Raw genomic sequence first — 9,802 nt, 5'->3', positions numbered from 1 at the left:
TTTTTTATAGTCACTAGGAACTCTTAGAAATATGCTCCATTTTCTAGGAGATTAGTACACCTGGGTAGACTATTGACCACCCTTGCTATCTTAGCTGAGCACCTAAGGGTCCCAAACACTAGTGAAGTTGTGACTAATACTCACCAGTGGATTACCGAGCCTTACACTCTCACAAACTAGGTTAGGATTGTCTCTAGGGGTAGTGCCCTAGGTTGTGCACCATATAGTCACACATTAGATTATCCCGAGAGTAGGTCATAGGTCTAATCTTACCTATGTTGACATGTTTGTCATGACCAATCTCCTAGAGAGATGTCCTCTTAATCTTCCAGTTTTGACCATTCATACCACGATCACTGCCCTTAGGCACCCAATTGCTTATTGCCCCTATGGTCATCTAGTCACTAGTTTTCTTAGGGCTCTTAGGGTTAATCCTAATACAGAAGCTGCCATGACCATTCCTAAAGACTATGGTTTTTATACCATGGATACATTTCCACACATAGGGCTTACTACTTACTAGGATAGTTATGAGCATGCTCGGAGGGACCGCCCACATCTTCTTAGAGATTATAGCCTTGGAGTGTAGCAGTAGGAGCATTTTCAGATCAGGGTGGTGTAGCCACAGCAGTAGTCCACCCTAATGGCACAGTTGACTAGGGCAAGCCATCCTTGACTTCTCATGACATTTATGACACCCTAGCTCTCTTGAAGCTTAGATCTATCCAAATGGAGGAAAAACTGTAAGGGATGGAGGATTAACAGCTTCACCATCAGCAGCATATGGAGGAGCAGATGGCTTAGATTTTCTCTCTTCTCCATCACATGGCCTCTAGTGTTCCTCCATCAGGTACAGCCACTCCACCATCTCTAGAGTCCTGACCTTTGTTTTTGCTTGGAGTTTCTTTGTATTCATCTTTCCCTTTGTTTAGTATTTTGATAATACTAAAAGGGGGACATATGTTGCTAATGGATGTATTCTTAACCTCTTAGATGTTTTAATTAACGGATGTATAGTTGTAGGTTTTTATAACTTGTATACATGCTGCTCTTAGCCATTGGCTATATTGGCTTTTTGGATGATGATTATTCTTTTTGGCTATTTTATGATATATTAATTCATATAAAGGCTTGTTATCTCTCTTATTGGATTGTTTTTGATCTAGCAATGCTTTTTGCATTATCATTCATTTAGGACTCATGGCATCATGTCATTGCATTTATTAAGTCAAAACCTCTCTTATGTGCTCTCCTTATTTTTTCTATTAAGACATTAATTGTTTTTAAAAGGGAGAGTTCACTAAGGGGGTGAATTTTTTGAAAAGCACACACTTCAGTTGTGCTTAATTTTTTTCATTCACTAATTAATTGTCATCATCAAAAAGGGGAAGATTATTAGACTTAGGGGCCTTAATCCATATTTTGATGATAATAAATAATTAGTATGCTACTAATCTACCTTGAAAGTGTTTCTGTTAAGATTGTAGGTCCCAAATTCAAAATTGTGAAATTGCTTCAAAATCAAGATTAAATGAGAGCAAGGAATTAAAGCAAAGCTCATGGGAGACTCTACAATGTAATTTTTTTTTTCTTTATACCATGTGAATCTCAAATTAATTAATTGTGTTGGCTCAAGTCATTTACAAAAATTTCTTAGTGTCTTGCTTTTTACCTATTTCTTGACTAAGGGGGAGTTAAATGAAATTTTCATTTTTGAGAAAGTTTTTGAAAATGCTTTAGTTGAAAATTTTATTAAATTAGCTTTCCAACAGCTCAAATAGATCAAAAATCCAGTTTTGGGACAAAAGGTTATGCATTTTTTAAAGCTTTTGCATGTTTTAGTCCAGTAAGGACTTTGGCAGCTGAAGTAGAGAACTTTGGCAGCTAAAGTCATGTTTTCAAACTCGAGTTTTTAGCGTCCCAACCTTTGACAACCGAAGCAAGGGACTTCGGCAGCCGAACTTGGATTTATGCAACTCGAAATAATGGGTTTCTAAATGGTTAAATAGTTATTTTTGCATTTAATGCATTCCAATGGTCATTTTTGTTGCTAAAACTATAAAGAGGGACCATTTATGATTGTAGATAAGTTATAGCTTTTTATTTCAGAATTTATTTAGTTTTAAAGCATTTTTTTACTTTCTATTTCTAGAACTTAAGCTTTTACAATTAATTCATTAGAGCTTATTTATTGTGCTGTATTTGTTGTATTCTGAGAGTGAGTTTGAAGTTGTTGAGAATATTTATTGTAGCAAGAGTGTGCTAGAGCATTAAATTGCTCTTATGGCAAGAGAGATTTATAAAAGAGCAAGGGTTTGCTCTTGTGGATTTGTAAGGGGTTTTGTTCTTCATACAAAGAAGAAATTTTAGTGGAGTTAACTCTCAAGGAGGGCCTTGAGGAGAGGAAGTAGGCTTAGGATAGCCGAACCTTTATAAATCAATTGTGTCATCATTGTTCCTCCACCCTTCTTTGTGTTTATTTTTCCTAATTTTCTTTTAGTCTTCAAATTTGTAATTAGAACCCAATTTAACCACACCAACCCCCCTCCCCCCCCCCCCCCCTCTTAGGTTGCTTAAGGGACAACAACAATAATAACAACAACTACAGGCAATAACAACAATAACAATAACAATAACAATAATAACAGCAATAATAATAATAATTTATGAAGGGGAGAAGATTAAGCTTGACAAAAGTACTTGTATTGATTTATTATAATGACAATAAAGGAAGATTTTATTTTTTAATATTATATTAAATTTTAATTTTTCAGATAACTTATGTAATATTAAATTAGCAAAGTCCTATATGGACTTTAATTATAAGGCTTGATAAATTCTTACAGCACTAGAAAATTTTAGGAATAATATATTTGCAAAGTCCTATATGAAATTTAGTTAGGACTTTAATTATAAGGCTTATTCAAATTCTTAAGGTGCCTCTTCTACATAACCATAGTATATTAACTTTAATTGCATCCTATAATCACATTCAGCTTTACTTTTCTTTCATCATTGAGTCTACCTTTAGTATTAAAATACACAAGAGGGCCTTTGTTTACCCTAGTAGACTTCCATTGCATCTATTTCATGTTTAGTATGATTAATAGGATACTACTTCCTCTCATAATTCATATCATTTATGCAACATAATTCAATTATTTAAGGATATAAATTGACAAGTTCATCTTGTTCTTTTGTCTTTATCATTTCCCTATTTACTTTTATTTACAATTAAGGAACCCAACGTTCCCCCTCTTTTACTTATAAAATTATGCTTTACGCTTTCAAAGTACATTATGCTCTTGTAACACCCTCCCGGTAGCAACTCCATACATTCTACTGTTTCGGTGACCAGTGTCGGTCCGGACAGCTAGAACGTCCCGAAAAATATTTAAACTAAAGTGAGGAACCATAATTAACTCAAATATTAATAAGAAAAATTTAGGAAAAATTTTAGAAATAAAATACAACCAAGTTAAATGAGCCGGTGCCCTAGCGATGGGTAACCTAGTGAGAAGTTGCGGTTCTCCCAACTAGGAGCCCTAGACCGGGGGAAAAATTCATAAAATAATTTTTGAGACTCCAGAGAAGGGTCATTGAGGTTCCTATGGCATTAGAATGCCAAGAAAATATTTAGAAAAATTTTTCAATCAGTCTGCACAATTTTGACTCGTTAAGCCAAACGGGGGGCATTTTGGTCATTTCGCCTTCAGAGGCGATTTTTGGCCGACTTGTCCAGTTAAGTAAATAATTATTATGACATAAAATGTGAATAAATATTGCTAAAAATTGAATTGAAAATGAGTAGCAAAGAAAAGAAAAAAAATGAATTAAAATTACAATTTTGACCTCATGCTTATGTCACTAAGCACTCTCACCCAATCACCTTGTGACACATGTCCATAAACCAATTAAAATGAGTCAAATGGGCAGAAAATTGAAGCGAAAAAAACTGAACCCTTTTCCCTCAATTCCCGTCCACCATAGCCATGGAAGCCTCCATTTCCTTTTTTCCTTCTGGCTTGAATTTCTCTCTATTCTTACCCCAAAACCCTTAGGTCCCTTCACTAAAATTTGTCACCCAACCTTGCTAGAGTGTTTGGCAGCCAAGAAAACAAAAGAAAGTGAGGAATTTACAAGGGAAAATTCTGCCCTACTAAGGTTAGTGCTTATTTATGCATATTTCTCTCTTTATTCCATGTTAGGGACTTAAAATGAGTATGAAATTGTAAATTAAATGAAATAAAACTTATGTGTATGTACACCATGGAATTTGGCAGCCCTAAGGAAGGGATAATGTTGATGGTTTTGATGAATTTAAAATGGCTTAGAAATGGTGTTGATGTGTAGATATAAAGTTGAAATGGATTAGTATGCCTAAATGACATGTATTGTGTGAACCTTGAAATTGAGCTAGGGTTTTGGAGAGAAATTTGGACTTTGCTTATGTAATGGTGAATGAACATTTTAATGGTCAATTAGTGACCATTTGAGGTAAGTTGACCATAATTTGGAGTGAATTATAGCATTACAAACTGATTTGGTATGCTGCCTAGTGAGAGCAGCAGGTGTGGCTGTGAGTCCAGCCTATTTGGACAGCCATAACTTGGGCTGTGTAGGTTCAATTGGTGTTTCGCCAATTGGACATGAAACTAGACACATAATGGCACAATTTTGGTGAAGAAACCATGCCCAAAAGACCAAAGCAAGTAGACCAAAAACTTGCCCCAATCCGAATGTCTTGCAACCAGATTCTGCAGAATGACCAAATGAATAGTAATTATTCATTTGGCCATAACTCATTGTAGAATGGCTCAATTGACCTGAAATATTTACAGCAACAAGTTAAGATATAGACCAACAACTTTCATGAAGAAACCTACCTCAAATTATGACCAGAACCTATCCAACAAGGCAGTTGCAGTCACTGTTCACTGCACTGTAGATATGGTCAGTTCTGAAATTTTTCAATCCGGCCAGTTGTGGTTTCTGGACTATAACTTGAGCTACAAAACTCCAAATGGAGTGATTCAAAAAACGAAATTCAACTAGACAAAATAAGGAACAACTTTCATGTTTATCATTTTCTCAAATTCTCACTGCAACAGTAACTAATAGAACAGTAAATTTAGGGTATAAAAACTGAAAATTCTGCCCTATTAGTTTTAAGCTTAGAAATGGTATTGGTGATTAATGCCAACAAGTTTTGAATGCAAAATGTGGTATGTTGGGAGTGTTAAAACCAATGTACCTATTTTCTATGTAAAAGTCAACATTTTTGTTGACTAATGAAGTGAATAGTAACACCAAAGCTTGAAATTCAAAAATTACAAAATTCAAAAGTATCAAATGCCCTAGTATACCTAACAAGATTGGTTTGGATAGTTTGGCATGCCAATATGGTTCAGTTAACAGTACTGCACATGGCATTATGCCATTCTGTGATTTCATGGCTTTTAGCCATTCTGACATTGTGTTGATATTTGGCTTTGTGCCAATTGTCATTATAGCTTATTAGCTGTTCTGTTGCACACCGGGAGATACATATGTGACCGATGGTGTGACGGCCCGAGGTACTTGATACCCAGTGCCAGTTTACCTGTTTATCCAGTCCAGTTGTCCAGTATAGGTTACTTGGGTAACCAAAAATGAAAGTGGATAAATTTAACGAAAAAATGAATATAACAAGTATATAATAAGTAAGACTACAAATACTCATTGAAAATTTATTTGTAATAAGACATCGATACATTCACTGCATGTTTATTTTTTTGTTATTTCTTTGTATTTTATTATTGGCACCACTAAGCATTATTGCTTAGCGCGTTGCTTTTGCCACGCGTAGGTTCTGGAGATACTGACCGAGAGCCCAGTAGACCACAGACTGGGTGAGACCTCCTGCAGCTCTGCATAGTGTCCGTGTCACCTCACCGTCATCAGTGCATTGGTAGGACACTAAGTTTTATTTTGATATTTTGTAATTAACTTTTACTTCCTCATATGTAATTGAAACTTATGTAATGTATTTTGGCATTAATGTAAATAGTAGATATTGTGTTTGTGAATGAAAAAGTGAATATTTATTTATGACCTTTACATGATTATAATATGAGATGAATGATTGAGAAATGGAAATGTTGTTGAAAAACATATTGAGACTTTGTTGATGAAATGGAGTTGGGATTGATTGGAAATGATTATTGGAAGTGTTTTTCACAAGTTCCGAAGAATTGTTTTCTCCATTTTTAGCCGGTACTCTGTCGGATTTTCTATAAAATTTTCGAAACCTCAAATAAATCATAATTTCAATAAATGACTTAAATGAATTATATTTCATAAATTATATTCAAAACTATGATAAAAATAAATTAAGGAAGAATAAAAATGATTGAGATAGAATGGAGTGTTCCGGTACACCATGTGACATATCTTACTCGGATATACTGTAGACGGGTAAGAGGTATCACATTTAGTGGTATCAGAGCACGGTTTAGGCGTTTCTGGGCTTAAATTGAGTCCATACCATGCATTGCATTTGTAAGAGTCGAGGTGACACTAATGCAGATCTGTTTGTCTTTGTTATTTTGAATAGGATATGGACCCTACATCTCAGAGAGCAGTTGAGGAAGAAGTGGAGAGTCATGCTCCACCTGCAGTAGCTGAGACTGGGGGTAGGGGAGAACCTACTCCGCCCGCTCAAGCAGAGCCTGCTCAGGCTCCACAGGCCATGTACCAGCAAATGGCCGAATTCTTCAAACAAATGGCTGGGGTAATGCCAGCACCACCGCCACCACCACCTCCACAGCAGAAATCACACCTAGAAAGACTAAGAAAATTTGGAGCAGTGGACTTCTTTGGCAAGAGAGAAGATGATTCTGTTGCAGCCGAAAATTGGTTGAACAGAACAGACAGAGTTTTAAAAAAACTCCATTGCACTTCTGAACAAAATTTAGAAGCTGCTGTATCTCTGTTGCAAGATGATGCATATGAATGGTGGGATACGGTGTCCAGTGAAGTGCAGCCAGAAGTAATAACTTGGGACTTCTTCCTCTCCGAATTCAAGAAGAAATATGTGGGTAGTGTATACCTAGAAGAGAGAATAAGAGAGTTCATTAACCTGAGGCAGAGACAGCTAATAGTGGCCGAGTGTGAAAAGGAATTCGTCAGATTGAGCTGCTATGGGAGGGAGATAGTCCCTAATGAGGCTGAAAGGTGTAAGAGATTTGAAGAGGGATTAAATGACAACATAAAGATCATGATCACTGCCTTGGGGATCACCGACTTCACCAAGTTAGTGGAAGCTGCAATAAAAGTTGAAAAAGTAAGAATAAGTGAGCAGACCAGAAGAGAGAGACAGCAGAAGAGGTGCCTGTGTCGCTTTAGTTCATCTCCTGCATCCGAAGAAGTTCAAGGGTCCACCCGCACAAAGTTCAGTCAACCACAAGGTCGTGGTCACCTCGGGGCCCAGAGCCACGCTTTACCCTAGGAGAGGTCACCCACACCATCGTGGGCATCTCTCCGAGGATGGGGTTCGAGGACCAGCCCCAGATCTTCTCGCATGTCCACATTGTCCGAAATGGCATAAGGGAGTGTTGGAGAGTGACGTGCTCGCTAAGGTGTGGGTCGACAGAGCATCAGCTGAGGAACTGTCCACGCAGAACTACTACAGCTGCTCCAACACAAACAAACAGACCTGCTCCTGCACCACAAAAGGGAAGGAAATCTGGCAAATCGAAGGCAGTGGGACCATTACAGAGGCCTGCATCTGAGCCAGTAGAGAGGCCTGAGAGTAGACCACCTGCAAGAGCTTATGCCATTAGAGCTCAGGAGGAGCAAGATGCCCCGGACGTCATCAGGGGTACGTTCTCCCTCTACACTACATCTGTGCATGCATTGGTGGATCCAGGATCCACTCATTCATACATCTGCATCAACCTACCCGTAGAAAGGGGGATCCTAGTAGAGGAGAGTGACCAAGACATTCTGGTCACTAATCCATTGGGCCACAGTGTAGTGGTGAACAAAGTCTACAAGGGTTGCCTGTTAAGGATACAGGGGTATGAATTCTTGGCAGACTTGATTGAGTTGCCTTTCCATGAGTTTCACGTGATTTTGGGAATGGACTGGTTATCACGTCATCAGGCAATAGTTGATTGCAAATTGAAGAGAATTTCTCTGAAAACTTCTGAGGGAAATGAAATCACTGTTGTGGGTGAAAGGACAGATTTCTTGTCCAATGTCATCTCAGCCACAATTGCAAGAAAACAGATGAGAAAAGGCTGTGAAGCCTACCTAGCACATGTGGTGGATACTAGGCAGGCTAAGCCAGATTTGTGTGACATACCCACAGTAAAAGATTTTCCAGATGTGTTCCCTGAAGAATTGCTTGGTTTGCCACCAGAAAGGGAAGTCGAGTTTGCTATTGAGGTAATGCCGGGTACAGCACCCATTTCCATTGCTCCTTATAGGATGGCACCCACTGAATTGAGGGAGTTGAAGACTCAGTTGCAAGAGTTGCTTGATAAGGGGTTTATACGCCCCAGTGTGTCACCATGGGGAGCTCCAGTGCTGTTTGTAAAGAAGAAAGATGGGACTTTGAGGTTATGCATCGATTACCGGCAGTTGAATAAAGTGACTGTGAAGAACAAATATATGTTGCCTAGAATTGATGATCTGTTTGATCAGTTGAAGGGAGCAGGAGTATTTTCTAAGATTGATCTTAGATCAGGGTATCATCAGTTGAGGGTGAAGGATGTAAATGTGCCAAAGATTGCATTCAGGACCCGATATGGGCATTATGAGTTCCTAGTGATGCCCTTTGGCCTAACAAATGCACCAGCAGCATTCATGGACCTTATGAACCATATCTTCCATCCATACCTAGATCGGTTCGTAGTGGTCTTTATTGATGATATTTTGGTGTATTCCAAGACCAGGGAATAACATGATGAGCATTTGAGGATTGTTCTGCAAACCCTGAGAGAAAAGAAGTTGTATGCTAAGATGTCCAAGTGTGACTTTTGGTTGAATGAGATTGCATTCCTTGGACACATAGTGTCAACTGATGGGATTAGAGTGGATCCCAAGAAAATAGAAGCAGTGATGGAATGGAAGCCTCCCAGAAATACAACTGAGGTCAGAAGCTTCTTAGGGCTAGCTGGGTATTACAGGAGATTTGTGAAGGGATTTTCCTTAATAGCTGCTCCAATGACCAAGTTGTTACACAAGAATGTCAGATTTGACTGGAATAACAAGTGTCAGACCAGTTTTGAGAAGTTGAAGGCTATATTGACAGAGGCACCAGTGTTAACACAGCCAATGTCAGGAAAGGACTTTGTGGTCTATAGTGATGCCTCTCATAATGGGTTAGGGTGTGTATTGATGCAAGAGAGGAAGGTGGTCACTTATGCTTCCAGGCAGCTAAGGCCACATGAACAGAATTACCCTACCCATGATCTAGATCGTGCAGCAATTATCTTCGCACTGAATATATGGAGGCATTACTTATATGGTGAAAATTGCTACATTTACATGGACCACAAAAGCCTGAAATACTTGCCAACCCAGAAGAAGCTCAACCTTAGACAGAGACGATGGATTGAGTTCCTGAAGGACTATGATTGTGTAATTGACTGCCATCCTGGGAAAGCAAATGTAGTTGCAGATGCTTTGAGCAGAAAATCCATCACAGCTTTGAGATCATTGAATGCCCGTCTATCTTTGGTTCAAGATGGAGCTATTTTGGCTAAGTTGCAAGTAAAGCCAAACCTGCTACAGCAGATCTTAGATGGGCAAAAGG

Source organism: Hevea brasiliensis, chromosome 16 (genome assembly GCF_030052815.1).
Source record: "Hevea brasiliensis isolate MT/VB/25A 57/8 chromosome 16, ASM3005281v1, whole genome shotgun sequence".
Lineage (NCBI taxonomy): Eukaryota > Viridiplantae > Streptophyta > Magnoliopsida > Malpighiales > Euphorbiaceae > Hevea > Hevea brasiliensis.
The sequence above is the reverse complement of the archived record's forward strand: the minus strand, read 5'-3'. Positions refer to the sequence as shown.